The sequence below is a fragment of the Cyanistes caeruleus genome, chromosome 4 (assembly GCF_971803275.1).
Source record: "Cyanistes caeruleus chromosome 4, bCyaCae1.hap1.1, whole genome shotgun sequence".
In the NCBI taxonomy this organism is placed as follows: Eukaryota; Metazoa; Chordata; class Aves; order Passeriformes; family Paridae; genus Cyanistes; species Cyanistes caeruleus.
Window position 1 is genome coordinate 83961827 of NC_141704.1, and position 17337 is coordinate 83979163.

At 37.7% G+C, this 17337-nt stretch overlaps 1 long non-coding RNA gene across 1 annotated transcript; it reads right to left on the reverse strand.

Moving 5' to 3' along the window:
• Positions 1 to 1481: 1481 nt before the first annotated feature.
• On the reverse strand, positions 1482 to 4030 carry LOC111930842 (uncharacterized). Its single transcript, XR_002865335.2, has 3 exons — positions 3934 to 4030; positions 3539 to 3586; positions 1482 to 3448 (listed from the first exon to the last, which is right to left on the reverse strand). It is a non-coding gene; the product is annotated as an uncharacterized LOC111930842 (long non-coding RNA).
• Between the last annotated feature and the right edge of the window lie 13307 nt (positions 4031 to 17337).

Sequence of the window (17337 nt, forward strand, 5' to 3'; positions counted from 1 at the left end):
ATCAGCTGTCTTTAAAAAATACTCCAGCTTGTGGGGATACAAATCCTTTCTGGCATGTAAATCAATAAATACAGAATTCCAAAATGGAAAGGTTATACAGTGCTCCTTTCATGCACCATCAAATTAACATTGTGATGCTCACTTGCCTACCACCAGATTCTATTTTGACATTTCACTGTTATTAAATGTTGACAGTATGCCAAAGAGCAATCCAAATTCTTGCGTCCCCAGGAAGTTTAAGGACTCCATAGTGCTCTGAGGCTCTAAAAAGGCTGTCTGATTTCCACATTCAATCCTTCGGGAACAGAAATATAATCCTTTATAAAACATTTAGTATTCCTTTAGTTCTGGTCCAGGATTCTGATGGGAATAGCATTGAGGAGCCTTGCACACACTTCCCTGCACTTTGCTCGTGCACTGCCTCATTCAGATTTCTCTTTTGTTGGCAAACTTCAGTAGCCAAACCTTTACCCTATTAATTAATTCAGTGTGGTTTCTGCAATATCTCTGGATGCCAGCAATTGCCCAATCTACAGCAGTAGTTCTAAAAATACCGTGAGCCCCACTGGTATCTAATTATTTACCTGGAGCCAAATTCCACTGTTAAACCCTTGAAAACATTTCCCCAGCACTAATTTTCACCATACTAATTTTCATTTACTTCCTATGGCAAATAACCAAGCTGCTGATCTTTACTTCCACTCCCCACTATCAATTATTTTGACTCCAGGACACCAAAGGCTGTGATTTAGAGGCAAGGGGAGCATATTAAAAACATGCACAAAGCCTGTTTTCAAAGTGTGTGCTCAAACCAATACTCTATAGCCAAGCATTCTTTTAATCAGGTGAGAAAAACAGGAAAAGAAGGAGGCTTTTTTTTACCAATTAACCAATTAAGAATTAACCAACGCTATTCAGATACTGAATGATCGTTGCTATACATTGAAAAAATTGCAAACCAGACCTTATTCCTTGATATAGGTAATTGTCATCGAAAAATTGCTAATTTCAGAGAAATACCACACTTCTATAAAGTGCAGACCAAGGAAAATGATGTTACATTAATTAGCTATAGGATAAGGTATGAATTATTTACCAAGCTTGATTCACATGCATAGTTCTTAACAGTCAGGCATGCAGATCAGATCAGATAATTCCACACAATCATATGATTACTAATTTCATATCCAATTACTTCATCAGTGTCTGTAATTGCATTACTTAGAGCTGCAGATCTGATAATATTCTTGTTTACGTGTTCTACAGACAACTAGTAGATTTTTGGAGTCTATGTAGATACTCTATATATGATTTTAAACCCCAATTTTTATACTTCAGATACAAAGATAAGGCCATATGCTCATAACAAAGGTTTTCATCCAACTGTAGAAGAATATCTTCAGCTTCTATCTTCCTCTGGTTCATAAGGCATAAATTGCACTGTGTCACAAATCAGAGGGATTTTTCAATGACAGAAAATATGTTTCAATATTTGTTTAATAGAGGGTGTACAGCAAATGCAGAGTACCCTTTTACTTAAGTCCTAACCATAGCCACCATTAAGCCTTAAGTATCAATCAAATTGCTGCTGCTGCTATACTTGACAGATGCAGGTAGAAACTTAAGAAAACTCTATTCCAATATTCAGAATTTCTGCTGATGGTTATCTTCAACACACTGTTCTGATTTGCAGTTTCTGTGACTACTGGAGCAGCACTAATATCTTCAAATTAAAAGGAAACAGAATTCAATTTTGATATTTAAACAAGAACAGGCACAATTTTCTTTGAAAGCTGTTCCAGCAGATAGAGCATATATACATCTACATATATATCTCTATTTTAATGCAAAAAACACAGCCATATTTATTCCATTTCAAAGATTTAACAAAGCAGAGAAAAGCACAATTAATTTAAACAACATATTTTTTATGCATTAGGAAATTGTAGTACTGAAAGTACTGTACTTTTACCTTTTAAAACTATTCACTGCAAACCATGTGAATTTATTTTGAATTAAATAAAGCAATGAAAAAGAGCAGCATAAATATGGTATTTCATTCCTATACATCCTATATGATGATGAGGCTTAGGATCTTTTTTTTCCCTGTATACTTACACCTGTTATTTAATTTGAACTCCCTGAACCTAATGAAGGAAGCACAAATATCTATATGGCTGTTGTAAGATTATGACTCAGTGTATTGATTTCAGTGGTACCAGTCATACATTTGTGTGATGCCTTTTCTAGTAACAACAGTTCCCTTAAATATATTGTGGTCTTAGACACAAAAAGTTTAATGGCATCAGAAAAGCACACTACCAAAATAAGCAAAGTTCATCATGGCCACTGAAGGTATTTGTCATTGAAGAAATTGGTTATTTTTTGTGCTGCCTCTGCTTCGCTTTAGCCTTACCCCTTGATGGATGTCCCTGCTGTGCCCTCGAACAGGGCAGCTGCTGCTCAGGGAATGAGCTCTGGGTAACCACAGAGCCCCCAGCAAAGCACCTCAACATCCTTGTTCCATGCCAGCTCACCTGCCCACTCTCCTTTCAAATACTGAGGGACTGGCATAAAACACATGTCTGTAAAATCAACATTTTTACAAGACACTGCTATTCTGCCAGAAAAATAATAGCTGGGCTTAAAACTGAGTACTGGAAAATACACTGGGAATTTGTTTTCTGATTTAAATCAAAACATTATTGAATCCATCCTTCTTCTAGTAATTCTATTATCTCACTATTTCTTTCTGTTAAATTATTTCTCTTCCTTGAAAAGGAAATTTGTATTTCCTGCTCTTCAGAGGGAGCAGGAAATACAAAAAACATCTTGTCAGGCAGAGTGGAAGAATATTGTAATTTGTTTCACTTGTGTAGCTATGTGGAGACAGCCTTTCTTAGCTTCCTTGGCTGTCCCAAGGAAGAGAAATATGAAGGGCAGTCATCCCAAAGGAACAGCCACATCTCATTTGGAATCACTGTTCCATATAATGGAACACTTCAACCAATTGTTCTGAGATCATTCCTAAGCCAAAAAAATAAATAAATTAATAACAGATAACAATTAGCATGTTAGTTAGGAAACAGAACAGTAGAACTCACATACATCACAAGAACTTGTATGTGTACTTAAGGCCTTCCATCATCCACATTAATGGTAAATGCTTCAGACCAAGTAGCCTACATTTTATCTGTTTTTGTCAAAATTAATATAAAACTCCTCTGCTTTACATTTTTCTCCCTCTGCCATCTCCCCATCATTTAATATCCAAAACCAAGCACAGACTATATGATTCCAGTCCATGTTTTTCTCTCATGTGCTACTTCCCACTTGGTGCTGGTGAGATAACATTCAGTCAATTCTTTTTTTTCTGGACAGCAAACTCAACGAGAGCCTCGGAGCATTCTCTCCACTTTATCATCTCCATCCATCAGCCTTATTCCAACTGAAATGGAAAAGCAGCACTTAGCAAGAACCGTCCATAAACTCTTACCCCTTCTGTAGCTGCTTGGAGAAGAAACTCTCTGCAACTGACATTTGTGGGCACAGTATGGGTCACCACAGCCTCCACAGACACTGAAGTCTTTTTTTCCCAACAAAAACAGAAGAAAGAGCTTAATCAATGAAATTTCCATGGTTTTACAGATAATTACAAATATGTTCCTATGCTGCCATCAACGACAATCAAAACATGTACTACGTACATCTGCATATGAAGACTGAGTTAACAGGGGCATTAAGACTGAAATGTTAATCCTTTTTCTCTGTGTAATTCACACAAGTCATAGCAAAATCCACACCTTTCAAACTGCTCACATTGAGCTTTTGAGCCTCAATCCAGCAAACGCCCAATGACAACAGAGAACTGAGCCCTTGATTTTAGGTATACACATTAAATATCTTTTGTTGGACTGGAAACTTGTAACTTACTTTTGTCAGCAAAATCCCTTTCACTGGTTTCAAATAGCTCTTGGACCTGGCAGTTCTTTGGAGAATGAAGCAGATAAGGGTTATCACTTGCTCTGTGGAAGAGGGCTGCTGGGTTTGCCTGTATGACATGTAATACACCAACCCAGTTAACACTGATTATGTTTCCAAGATACACACAAACATTTTGTTGGCATGGGCTTATCTCTGGCTCAAGGCCTAAGTATAATTATGGCTCGAGGCTAGAAATAGAAGAGCTGTCTTTGAGCATTGCAATGGAAACACAGTGAATAAGAAGGCAGAAATCTTGACAAATATGAAATACAATAACTTGTCAGGCAATAATGGCACATTGTAAAACATGGCATGACTTGTTAATATAACAGCTAATGGAAGGTTTTATACAGCAAAGTCCCTTCCTCAGGAGTCAAATTTTGTTGTACACAATTAAATCAAGGAAAATTATCACCACCATCTTGAGAGTGGTAGAGAAGAAAATACAAACCATCCTCAGAATTCTGTCTTCCTAAACTTATCAGGCTTTTCTTATAAAGAAATCCACACAGCTTGTTTTAATCTATTTACTTATTTGTTCTTGCAAAGAAAAAATGGATGAAAACTGTTATCTAGAGTGCCATATCAAATCTTCAGAATTTGGATGGATTCAGAAAAATCCATCCAGCTTATCTAGTTCTACTGAAACACTTTTTATTGCTCTGAACATAGAAAAAGGAATTTCTGATTAAGGGAATTCTCATGAGATAGTACAGAGAGCAGAAAGATCTTGAAAGTCCAAAACAGATTATAACTCTACACAACCAATTCATAAACTGATAAAGCCATTCCCACATGAAAGTGTATTTCAACAGTCCAGAGGGGTTATCTACTCCTTCTGAATAATCTAACATGCAAAACAAATTTGGGAATTATGGTAGTGGGATTATGCCATTTTGAACTATTAAGTAGGAGAAGATACAAATTTATCCAATTGTGGTACACAAAAATTATTGCTAGTCTATTTAGGACAAGATCTAACTCAAAATCCAAAAATCACAAGAATTTACAGCTACTCCAACTGACTGAATTCCTGTAACCTTTCAGGTTCTGCCAACTGAGCAAGCCTGGGTGTGACGAGGTTTCTTGCAAGTAACTACTGATATTTCTTCAGCTGCATTACAATCTCTTAGAACCTGCAGCTGATGTTTGTTTCTATGCTGTGATCGGGCTTGCTGCTTGTACTGTCCTCTGCATTCTGAAGCCCGTGTCCTTTGTCTGTGTGTCAGAGACAAATGGTGCAGTGCTATTGACCTTCATGGGGAACAGAGCAAAATGGTCAGCAAATCCCACATGATGGTTACAGCTGGAGGCCAACTGGTTTAATGAATTGTTCCTCTACCAGTGATATATCAAACACAATCTGCTTGCTACTTTTGGTTCAAGAAACCCTTCCTTGGCTACCTCAGTTACAGAGTGACTGAATTAGAGTATGTTTATTGCTTCGATGATAAAGTTGAAAACTGAAGGCAAGAAAATAGAAAGCAAAAATGGAACTTGAAATGTTTTCATTTCCTTTTCACACACTAATCACATTGCTGACCCTGAATCTGTTTTTTCTACTTTTTCCCTCCTTTCTTCTTTGATTTCTGTGGTCTGATTTCCCAAATAGCTATTTTTGACAAGACTGAGTGTTTTCTAGTTTCTCTTTCCAGGAGCCTTTTCTGCAAAATTAATAAGGAAAAAGCAGTGGGGTGCAATCATAACACACACAGGGGGAAACAGAGACCAAATGATAAATCCTTGAACTCAAGGAATCCACAAATCCCTGCCCAGGTTTCCTTCTTAATGGCATTTAAGACTAAATTAAAGTAGAGCTGAGAAATTCCAAATTGTTCCCACTGTCATTTAGTTGAAGAGAGATGAATACTTTCAGAGTAACACCCTGTCTCTGGCTCTATTGCAGATGCCAGAATGGCAAACCCAAACAGGAAGCCAGGACCACTATTAGTGACAGATGAACTGAGGACTTCCATCTAAGGGCTTTCAAGAAGCTCCATAAAACATATTCTCTCAATAAAACTGTACTTAAAAATAGAGCAGAACTTAATAGACCTAGAAAAATATGCTTGCAACAATTATTTGACAGGTTGTTTTTATTTCTCTCAGAGGAAATGTATGAAGTTTATTTGGTTTTATATTCACCAGTGTTAATCATGAAAATAGTTCCATCAGATTTGTCAGCATACAAAGTCCATATTGTGTAATTTATGGAAAGATCACATGATTCTCATGCCAGGAGTGATCTCATCTCAAAATAAGTATTTTGAGTGATCCCTGTTTCTACTGAATCTTTTTAAGAACACCGAGGGAAGCTCTCTGTCTATGTAACTGGGCACAATACCAAATGTCAGTGTAACCTTTTCCACTTACACCACCAACCTCAGAGAGTGGCCCGAGCCATCAGGTTAATTTTAGCTATAATGCTGCATATTACAGGTCCAGAACAAGGTTTACATGAGATTGAACAAAACCATGAAATGAAAAGCCACTTGAGATTACTGAAACTGTATAAATGAGGCAAACTGCTGAAGACAAAGGAGTCAGAGAAGGTTTTACTGCAGGCTCTGCTATTCTTGCAGCCTTCAGTTTTGGTCACATGTGCACATATCCATGAACACAACAGTGGCATCCTTATGTTCTGAAATGGCATGGAGAAAGTATTAAAACATTGCTCCATTTTGTCAACTCAATAGCCATCACTGAATCTCCAACTCAGTAATCTTCAGCATCTTACTCCCTGATCTCCCAAGATTCCAGATTCAGCTAAAGATGTAGACACTTTTATTCAGACCATAAGAGATCCTAAAGAATTTTACCATTTAAGCTTAAAGCACATAAAGCTTGTCTTACTGCTCTTTTCCATGTTTTATTTTCAACTGGTGACCAGAAAAATTTCCCAAGTATTTACTGAGGAAGAGACACATCACCAAAACCTAGATAAAATATGGATTTCACTGATGAGATCTATTTTTATAAAATTCAAATTATTATGTCTGCAATCCCTAAATTATTTCAGGAAAAGTGCCAACATCATAAAATGCAGGAAACAATAATGAGGAGCCCTCTTGCCTCTGTGGTAGCACCATAAATTATTTTTGATGAATGAGGCAGGCTTCCAAAACTTCCATTCGGAAATCCAAGCCAATACTCAGACTGAATAAAATCAAGCTTGGCTCAGTTACAGCCTGGGGAAAAGAACCTTCAGTTTCCCTTTCCTTTCCCAGGACAGTTTTGCTCAGCAGCAAAACCCAGAGGACCCGGGCTGTGAGCTCCCAAAGCCATCTGCTCTTGAATCATCTCTGAAAACCATCTGAGTACCTAACTAACTGCTTTTCTCTTTTAGGCAGCTTCCTGTTCCCAGATTTCTTCAGCTTTTCCTCCATGAATATATTTAAATCTAAGCAGCTATTCCATGCCTTTCTTGCCTTTACTTTGTGTTTTAGCAATTTGCAGGACAGACAGATGAGCTTTTTTCTTTTAAATAAGAGCTGCCAATAGTACATGTTTAGAAAGAGAATGAAAAAAGCTTGTGTTGTTCACGTCAAACAAATGAGAACAAAAAAAGGGCACATCCCCATTTGTTTCTGCCACAAGAAAGACGAGACACAGTCTCTTAGAGATGGAAATAAACCTATTACTGTGACCTTTTGTAAGTTCCCTCACTTCAGTCACTGGTCATTCCCTCTTTTTCACATTTACAGTATCAGTAAGTAGCACAAGAACACGTGAGCTATAGAAATACAAAACAGCCATTCAAAATACTGAACGCTAATCTTTTTTATATTTATGTTTACAGTCTGTAAGAACTTCACAGCTCACCACTGGTTCTGACAGACGGTCGCTTTCTTCTACATTTTTTGAAGCAAATCATCAGGAGCAGCATCTGGGCTTTTTGGCTGTACCTTTGCCCTGCAACACCTGTCTGAGCTGACATCCTGCTCAGAAGGAGCACCAGTTCCCACTGCAGATCTGCCACACCAATGGAACAGCAAAAGAGGTCGATTTTGCAACGTGTACCGGGAACATAAATTAATTATATGACTTACTTAAATCTGCATTGTTTCTCTACAATTGTGGCCTTGGTGCAATCATGAGATAATGACACACAAGTCCTTCAATTCACTTTTTTGCTTATCTTGCTATCTGGTGACATTCAAATAAATTATTTTTTTTCATTGTTACAATTCAACTTACGAAGTTTACGTATTGCTGTTATCCTTTAGTTCCCCACTGCTGTTAAACTTTCAATATATGTGAAAACAGATGTTATTTGCTCAGCCCTTTGTACCTCTAAATTCCTAACTGAAAAAAATCTGAAGACAAAACTAAACCTATGGGTTTGGCTACAAATAAGCAGAGACTGATCTACAGTATGAAATAAGAGGTACGAAATAAGAAGCTGATATTCAGTGTCTCAGAAGTGCATCACGACCACTGACTCACAAGTCAAAAAGATGGTAAATGTCTATAGTTTTTGAAAAGTGTAAATTGATTCAGTTCTGAGCACCCACTGACAGTTTCAGTTAAATAGATATGATCATAGAATAGAAATGGATCCACTTCAAAGAGCTTAGGGAAAAACATAAAACATATCTCAGAATTATTAGGAATTTCAGACTGAGAAGAAAACTTCAGAACAGTTAGGGATAAACTACATTCTTCGGTGAAAAAGCAACCCCACTTATATCATTAGCAATGTGTAAACATCAATAATGTCTCTGGATGTTGTATATTGAGTTACAGGAAGCAGGGGCAAATAACAGCACTTACTCCTCCAGATGTGCACTCATGCACATACATTTTCTTCCCTGTATTATCCTGAGTTCAGACAGGCCTATGGGATGTGTCCTAAGATCCAAACAATGTGCAAGTAACTAAGCTGTCACATCAAATATGAATGTTTTCATTTCTCAGCAGTGCCAGGAAAAAAATGAAAGATTCCTGGTTAGGTTCATATTATAATATATAATATATATAATAATATATTAACCCAGTTAATATGGTGGAAGCACACTAAAGGATGACTGAGGTGACAGGAATGGTGGTAGAGAAAGAAGGCATAATCTGTCTCAGAAAAGGCATTTTCTATCAGTATCATTTGTAATTGGATGGCTCCTTTCCGTATCCAAAATAATACTGCACACCCTAATGAGAAGAGCCATGGAAGTGACTCCCTGCTACTATGGCTCTGAGGGAAATTAATTCTTTCCATGTTATATAGAGAGAATTGGACAGAAGCATTTCTTTAAACAACAGGAAAGTGAAGATATATGCTGTTTTTAAATGTATCCCAGAAACCAGGAATGGCTGTGAACACAGAAACTAAATTCAAGGCTTACATAAAAGCTTTTTCATAGCTGTGTATTTCCTTTGTAAAAGTTTAATGCACATAGGACAGTATTCCAGACCTATTGCTTCGTTGCCATCTCCATCCCTCAGAAAATAAGGAATAGAACCCACCTCTTGAAAAGGTGTGAAACAGGCTCCTTTTGGCCAACTAGCTGTGGTCAGCTACAATCAGCACTGAAAAGTCAGGTTTGTGTTAGCAGTTAGGCATGTATTATAAAATGTTATCTCTTGCCACAGATGGAATTCAACAATAATTGCAGCTGAATTCCATTCAAATCTATAATATTTGTCCAGGGACATTTAATAAAACAATTTCAACTTTAGGATACACTATAAATCATAAGGAGAGGAAGCAAGGAGAATTCATGTTACCATGAAATAAAATGGAAATGCGATACCAAGAAAATAAATGAGTCTGAAATAATGCAGATGGAAAAGACACATGTGCTTTTCCTTTTTTTTTTTTTTCCCAGTGATTGCTTGGGAACTTCCTTCATTTCATTCATGTTAATTATTCTTAAATTTCTGCTGCCATTACTGGACATGAGCAAGGAGCTCCAGACTGTCAACAGTTCAGAGCATTTCTCCAGAAAATAATTTACAGTTCTTCATTTAAGTCTGGCTGTTACTTGGTTGAATAAAGAAACAATTTTTTTCATTTATCTTGTGCTTACTTCAGCCTCTCTGAAGAACTATTAATATGTGTGGTTATTTGCGGGTCTTGTATCTCATTTAATAAGGAATTAGTCTCTACGGGATGAAGAAACAACATGAGTTAGGGACAAGAACAGGAGGAAATCCAAAGCCTGTAGAAATTTTAAATTCAGGATAAAAATCTCTCAATCGATAAAATTATATATCAAAAGTGCATGTGGTATAATCTGAAAGTCAGCTTATCATTAGATCTGTATCACACAATGAAGCACAAACTTATTTTTGCATAAAACATGGAGTATTGGATCTTATTTTCACAGATCACCAGAACTGAAAGATGTCTGGTTCAATTACTTCTCTGAGATTTTCTGCAGATGTTTCATAACCCATAAATGTCACTTATCAAAGCGCAATTACATCAACTCTTTGCCAACATTAACATTTGTCCTTATCTCCCATTTTCTGTCCTGCTCCAATCCCTTTTCCTTTCACCCCAGTTTCTTTCTCTCACTCCTTATTAACCCTCCAGGCTGCAGTGGCTCAGTGCCCAGGGGTGCCCCTGCAGCATCAGCTGGAGTGCTGGGAATGAGAGCAGCAGAAGAGCTGGCACACAGCTCCTCTCTGGGGCAGGAACTTCTGGCAAGGACTAGGATTCATAAGGGCAACAGCAGAACTCCTGACTGCTCCCACTACATCACCCAAATCCAACTGTCAAAGTCCCCAAATTGTCTGGTATGACTCCAAAATACCAGTCCAGGCTTTAGGAGCAGAAGAGCCAACAACCACGACCCCCAAAAGGGGCTTCTCTTCAGAGCTGTCAGCTCAAACTCTGACACAGTGACTGTAACCAGCACCAAAGACAGCTCAGAGCTGCCTCAGGACCCTGAAAATGTCCCCTGAGACTGCCCTCAACAGCACAACGAGCTCCTAAAAACACAGGGTTTGGAAAAATAAAACAGCCCTAGTGTATGTACTAGCAAACTGTGAGCAGTCAACACTCCTTCAATAGTGATGAAGTGCCCCAGAGTGCACGGTGAGGGCAGGGGAAAGGGAAAAAAAATCTTATTCCTGACTCTCCACAAGTTTAAGATTGCCCTCACTGCCCTCTCACACCCTTTGGGGCAGGCAGCACTGATTAAAGGACTGGAGAAGCAGCTCATCTGGAGACCCTTGCCTGCAGGATGGGAGATGTAATGTGAAAAGGGAAGAAAACTTCCCTTTCTGTAGGACAGGAAAGGATACCAAGAATTCCAGGGGAGAGATTCATCCAAAATAGCAAAATAGCAGCTCTGTCTGTATAAACACCTTTGAACCTCTTCAGCATAGGAAAAAAAGGTATTTCAAGCAATAGGAATCTGGTTGGCTTTCAGTATAGGCAGTTCCTTTACATCCCAGAACATGCTCATCTAAACAACTTTTAAGGATTTTTAGATTTTGACACACATACAGTATATGGAAAAAAACTACACCATTAAGACAGTTTTATTCTGCAATAAAATCTAAGCACATGATAAGAATTAGAACATATTCTATAGGTGATTGACTATAGAGAATTTTTCAGTGTTACTCCAATGCATATATAATGCAGAGATACTTCTTAAAACATTCAAAATCAACATTAAACCACATTACAGCAATAACAAAAGCTTTTATAATGGAACTAATTTCCCAAGAGTTCATGAAGCAAATGTTTATACAAAAGCTCAAAAGCTCAGGTCTACCTCCTAGCAGTCATTTTTAAAAATTGAAGTTGAGCTACAAATATGCACTCAAATGTCCAGAAAAAAAAGAAGCAGGAAAGCTGAAAAACACTAATTAGATATTGGGGATGCTGATGCACTGTGAATATGGAAAAATCCATCTACAAGACAGATGAAGAACAAGAGGAAATTTGGACCAGCTGCTCTGTCTTTACAATCTGTAAGTAATCTTACTCATATGTGCCTAAATACTTCTGGATTTTTATTTTTCCTCCACAGTAATAGCTTGTTTTATTGGCTGGAGACTGATTGTCTTACAAGTACTAAAAAGAAGTACATCTAAAAAAACACCAACCAAAAACCTCTGCTCTTGTGCTGCAGTTATATAATGTTAGAACTGACTTTATACCTCAAGAAAGCCATAGAGAAGTGTTAACAATTTTTCTTAAAAACATGGGAAAGAAGTGACTTCTGAAGATTGTGTCAAAGAATGCCAAGGATGTAAGAAACAGAAAACTCCTGTGTCATGATGTTCCTGTTCTATCAATAAGCAAAGCATGAACATTCTGAGGTTTTCTGATCTGGTATCCTTCTATGGCTTTCTACTCACTGTAAGGTTTCTAATTAAAATAAAAAACAATTCTATCTAACCCTTTGCCTACTACCATCATTAATTTGCTTTCCTTTACAAATTAAAGGCACTAAAGCAGATTTTTTTTTAATGATGTTATTAATTTAATTCTCTTGGATCTTTTACTTTTCTTGCACAAATTAGTTGCCTGCATTACTTTCAGTATCATCTCTCCTGAGAGGTGATCCAGTAGGTAAGTTATTTTTAATAATGCTTGGGTGTCAACATTCTTTTAAAGATTCTGCAGAGCTCATAATCCTGACTGGAAGGAAAAGGTTGGCACATCTAGATCTGGCATGGTGTTAAAAAAATGCTATCAACTTAAAATTTATGCTGAGCCACACCCAGGAAATATGAGTTTCTCCCTACTTAAACCAGAAGTCAGAAAAAGAACAACCACAAGAGGAAGAGAGATAATGCAGCAGGATTGGGAAAAATGCTGAAGACCACTGAAAAAAAATCACCCAGGAAGAAACTGAAACGTGGGAACATGAGACAAAGCCAAAAAAAATATTTTTCACATTGCTTACTGGTTGAAAGGTTATTTAAATCAAAATGAATGGAGGAAAGATGCATACATGTGTCCCATGCTCTGGAAGTAGGTGCATGGGCACTGACCTACCTGAGGAAAAAATCTCCATCATCTAGGATAGCAAATATTTTCCTATGGGCTGTCTCAATACCCTGTGCCTGTTGATAAGTACTGTCACCACAGTGTTGAAAAGCTAATGGTTTTCTTTTTCACTAACTTATCACAAAGGGTATTACTGTGGGGACAATGGAGTTGGTTTCTTTCACTCCAAGGTCTCAGAAGAAAACATGTATGCTTACAGCATTCAAAGTCCTAAAGTAATTCAACTGCAATATGAAAAACAGAAATGAAATATGTATATAATTTAAATGGAGGAATTTTCCCGTTACAATCCATTTTAAGAAGATGATTTTGTTCACATAAGTTGGACTTGGACTTGATGGTTTTGGAGATCTTTTCCAACTTAATGATTACATGACACTTTATTCTGAAATTAACAGCTCCTAGAAATTCCAGGACACCAGGTGTGTTTACATTTTCAAGCAGTGAGGTGCAAAGGAGGGGTGGGGATGGATGTGCTGCACTCCAGTGTGGTTTCAGGCCCCCACATCCACCCTGTGTCTTTACCTGCAATGAAGTTGTGCAGGCACAATGCAAATTGATACCCAAAAGAACCCCAGGGACCTGCAGCTCTTCTCCCAGCTTTCATCATCAGACAATGCCATCACAGAGAGGCTGTGCCATTCTGACAGCATGCTGTCACCAGCTTTCAGCCTGGTTTATGTGAGGAGTGGTGGCACATGTCGATCTGAGTGACGAGCCATCCAAAATGTTAAACATTGCTCTGACACCAACCTCATCTACGAGGCTTAACAAATGACTGCTTCAGCTTTCCCTCGGTAAGAAGCAATGAATTATCCCACAAGAAGGAATATGGGCCAGTAGGAGGTACTGGATAGAGTAACTGTATCACTTGATAGACCTTGAGAAAACAGCAGTTCTCTTCTGAGTAGTCCTGAAATGCTTCACACACTCAGAAGTCTCTGCCTGCAGAAAGATCAAAGGATATCAGTATATTCTTTAGTCACAAAATGTACGTACAACAACCATGTAGAAGATAAAATGAGATGAGCTATAGGATTACCTTGGAGGTTGTAACAAATTAGGACCAAAGACACAAACCAGTGAGAGGTAGAAGTTTCTGAGGATCATGCAAATCTCAGAGTTGAAAAAAGTACTATCAATATTAAGAACTGCTTGAAAGATTTCCTTGGAAAAGTATTCAGCTGGCTTCCTTTATCTGTACTTTCCAGTGCATACTAAGAGATATTGAATGAATATCCAACTTAGACCAGCTAAGTTCTTTGTTTTCCCTCTGGAGCTATCAGGGAAGTATCAGTACCTAAAAAATGTTGCTTTAGAGATTGAAGTAAATTCCTGGTTAAATACTAAGCTAATCTTCTTCCTGTGGTCCTTTTCAAAAGAGGAGTCTAGAAAAATCTTTGGAGAAGCACAATAAAGAACATGCAAGCAATAAGAGAGTTGATAAGTCATTTCTGAAAAATTTGAAGGGATAACATTTCCAAATGCCAAACCATTAACATAATAAACACATTCCATTCTAAAACAGACAATTAGATAACTCCCATACCCAATCCAGTGGGAAGATGTGAATTATGATGTCAGAAAGCAGGCAAGCATGAAGTCCTTCAGCCAGTTTCCTTAGGAAGGATATTATGCAGCTAGAAAATAGGAGTCTGCTTACCTAATGTGATACAACCAGTGGATGGATTCAAGCTTCTTGAGAAACAGCCTGAATGGTCACATAAATTGAGCTATCCCTGCCTTTACATATCCATTAAATGGTGATCTTTACACAGTGTAAATTCTTTGTTTGGTATCTATAGTCTTGCATTTAAGAATTAGTTTAAGAATTACTAAGGTTCACTGAACTTTACACAGTTAGTCATGACATTGTATAATTATTTTCCCTCTGCCTTTCCCCTGCCAGATATTCTGATTTTACACACATTAAAAAACTCAAATAAGCCAGAAGTGTACACAAACTAAAAGGGGTAAATGGAATTTTGTTTGACCATCAGTACTTAGAGAGTTACCCACAAGATAACTCGGTCCTAGGACAAGGACCAGAATCCAATGATAGCCTAGAACTGGGATTAGTACTTTGATGGTGTATTCAGATTCTGAGGTTTGCCAGTAGAAAGCAAGATCAAGGTCTGCTTAAACCAACAAAGAGGTTTCATCCTTCAGAAGCACTTTGGATCTGTTTCTTTATTCTCTGTGAAGAAAGAACAAGCCCATTTCTTATTTTTAAAAAAAAAAAGAAAATAGGCTGTCTCTAAGCTGAACAAAATAGAGCAGTCCTCCACATTTAACAGCGAGAATTGGCTTGACAGAAAGACATCAAGGATTTTACTAACAAAGCAATAAAACCAAACAAACTGTGATAGCAAGCTGCAAGAAGCAGTAGGGCTAGAACTCCTACATTTTTTCCTGTAAGGTGCATATCAGCACTGTACAAGTATAAGGTCTGCAAGCTTGTTTGAATTATTTAAAACTAACTGAGCTTTCTTTCAGAAAGAACCTCACAAGAATCCAACAGAGAATCAGGGACAACATCACACAAATAGACTTGAGCTCCTTCCTGCTTACAGTTCTCAATATAGCTGCAGTATCAAACAGCAAACTAGACTTAAATAATATTCTTCTTATGGGGATTAAACAAAAGAGTAAGTATAATCAGCAAAATTGTAACTACCAGAGCAATTTTCCCATTCCAGCAACAAAGAGAGAAAGGCTGTAGAACAGACACTGGTTTCTTTCCTTCCAGGTTAAAAAACAACTAAAAAAAATGAAAAAAAACATGAATAATTCAGGATTTTACTTTCTTTATGTAAAAAAGGGCCCTGCCTGTAAATTCAAATGAGTCCCCCATTCACTGAAAAATCAACTCATTTACTTTCAGAACAGCAAATGGAGAAAATAATTTCTTTTCAGATGACTGCATTGTATGTCTGTTCTGCATCCTGTTGAACATGCAATTAAGAATTAACTGGCATAAGCATCTCAGCCCCTACCCCAAAGGTATGAAAAGCCCTGGCAAGAGCCTTCTCCATCTCTAATTTTGCTTTTCTAAGTAAGCATTCTTGCATATACAAGATTGTCAAAAATTAGCACAACATATTAACAATAAATGAGGATAATTAGATCACATTCCAATACCACTTTTTGTAACTCCACTGAAAGGAAAGGAATAAATAGAGTGACAAGGTCTCTGATGCTTTTGTTGCCTAGTTCTATAAGGCCATTTACTCACTTTCAAACAGCTACCAAAAGTAAAATGAAACAGCATTGCTGATGAATCACTGCCTTAGTTCTAAATTTTTCCTGCAGCATTTTTTGGTATTGGGATAACATTGGGATGCACACAGGACCCAAGATAGCAGATTTTAGCAGCAGAGAAAGCCAGAGACAGTAATATTCTTACTTCCCTTGGCTGCAGCCACTACAGTTTAATCTTTTCTCTACAACATTTGAAAATATCTAGATTTTGGACAAAACCTGAGTTTATTTTCACAATCATGATTTTAATCTGGTTTGCAAGATTCTGTACTCACATGAACCTAGAGAGTCACTAAACATCTGAGACGGTATTTCAACTAGAGAATTCCTCGAGATAAATGTTTTGGCTAAGTCAAGTAAACAGCAAGTTGTAACAACAACCAATAGAATTCCCAAAGTTTTATTTGTTGTTTAAAACCAAAGAGAAGTAAAACTGTCTTTTGGCTGAGGATGGGGGCACCTGAAAGATCAAAGAATATTTTAATAAACAAAGATTAACATGCCCCCAGTGTGCCCCCATGCAAAGTGTTGCAGGAAGGGAGGAATGACAGGATTCCAGCATATCTGTACCAAATGGCAGCTCCCCCAGGTGGGAAAGGCAGGCACTCCAAAACCCATTTCACAGTCAGGGTTTTATCTGCATCACACACTGCTCAGAAATACTTCCATTATAGATAAAGAGGAGGAAATGGTGGCTGCCCAGGAAAGCCTCAGAAATCTTCCTGCTGCAAACTCCCTGCAGCAATCCCCTTGTGAATCCTCTGCTTCTCACTGTCAAAGGCTAACAGCCTCCATCGTCTGAGCTGGACAGAAAGAAAGGCAACCAGAAATTACTGGCACATTAACAGAAAGAAGGAGTTCTAAATGCCCTAAAACACAAAGTGGGAGTGGAGGAGAGATAAAAAACATAAACTCCCTTATTCTGTTTCTATCATTTCTCTTTGTGCATTGCTTAAAAGAAAAAAAGTCCTGTAGAAACACGCATGGATATTTTTTTCCTGCCAAGACACCAGGCAGTCTCCAGAGCATAGAGGGACTGTTATTCCATTTCAGCAGTAGAGAGAAACAAAGAGGCCATCTGCTTCTGGATTTGAGTCACTGAGCTCCGGGAGCTGCAGTGA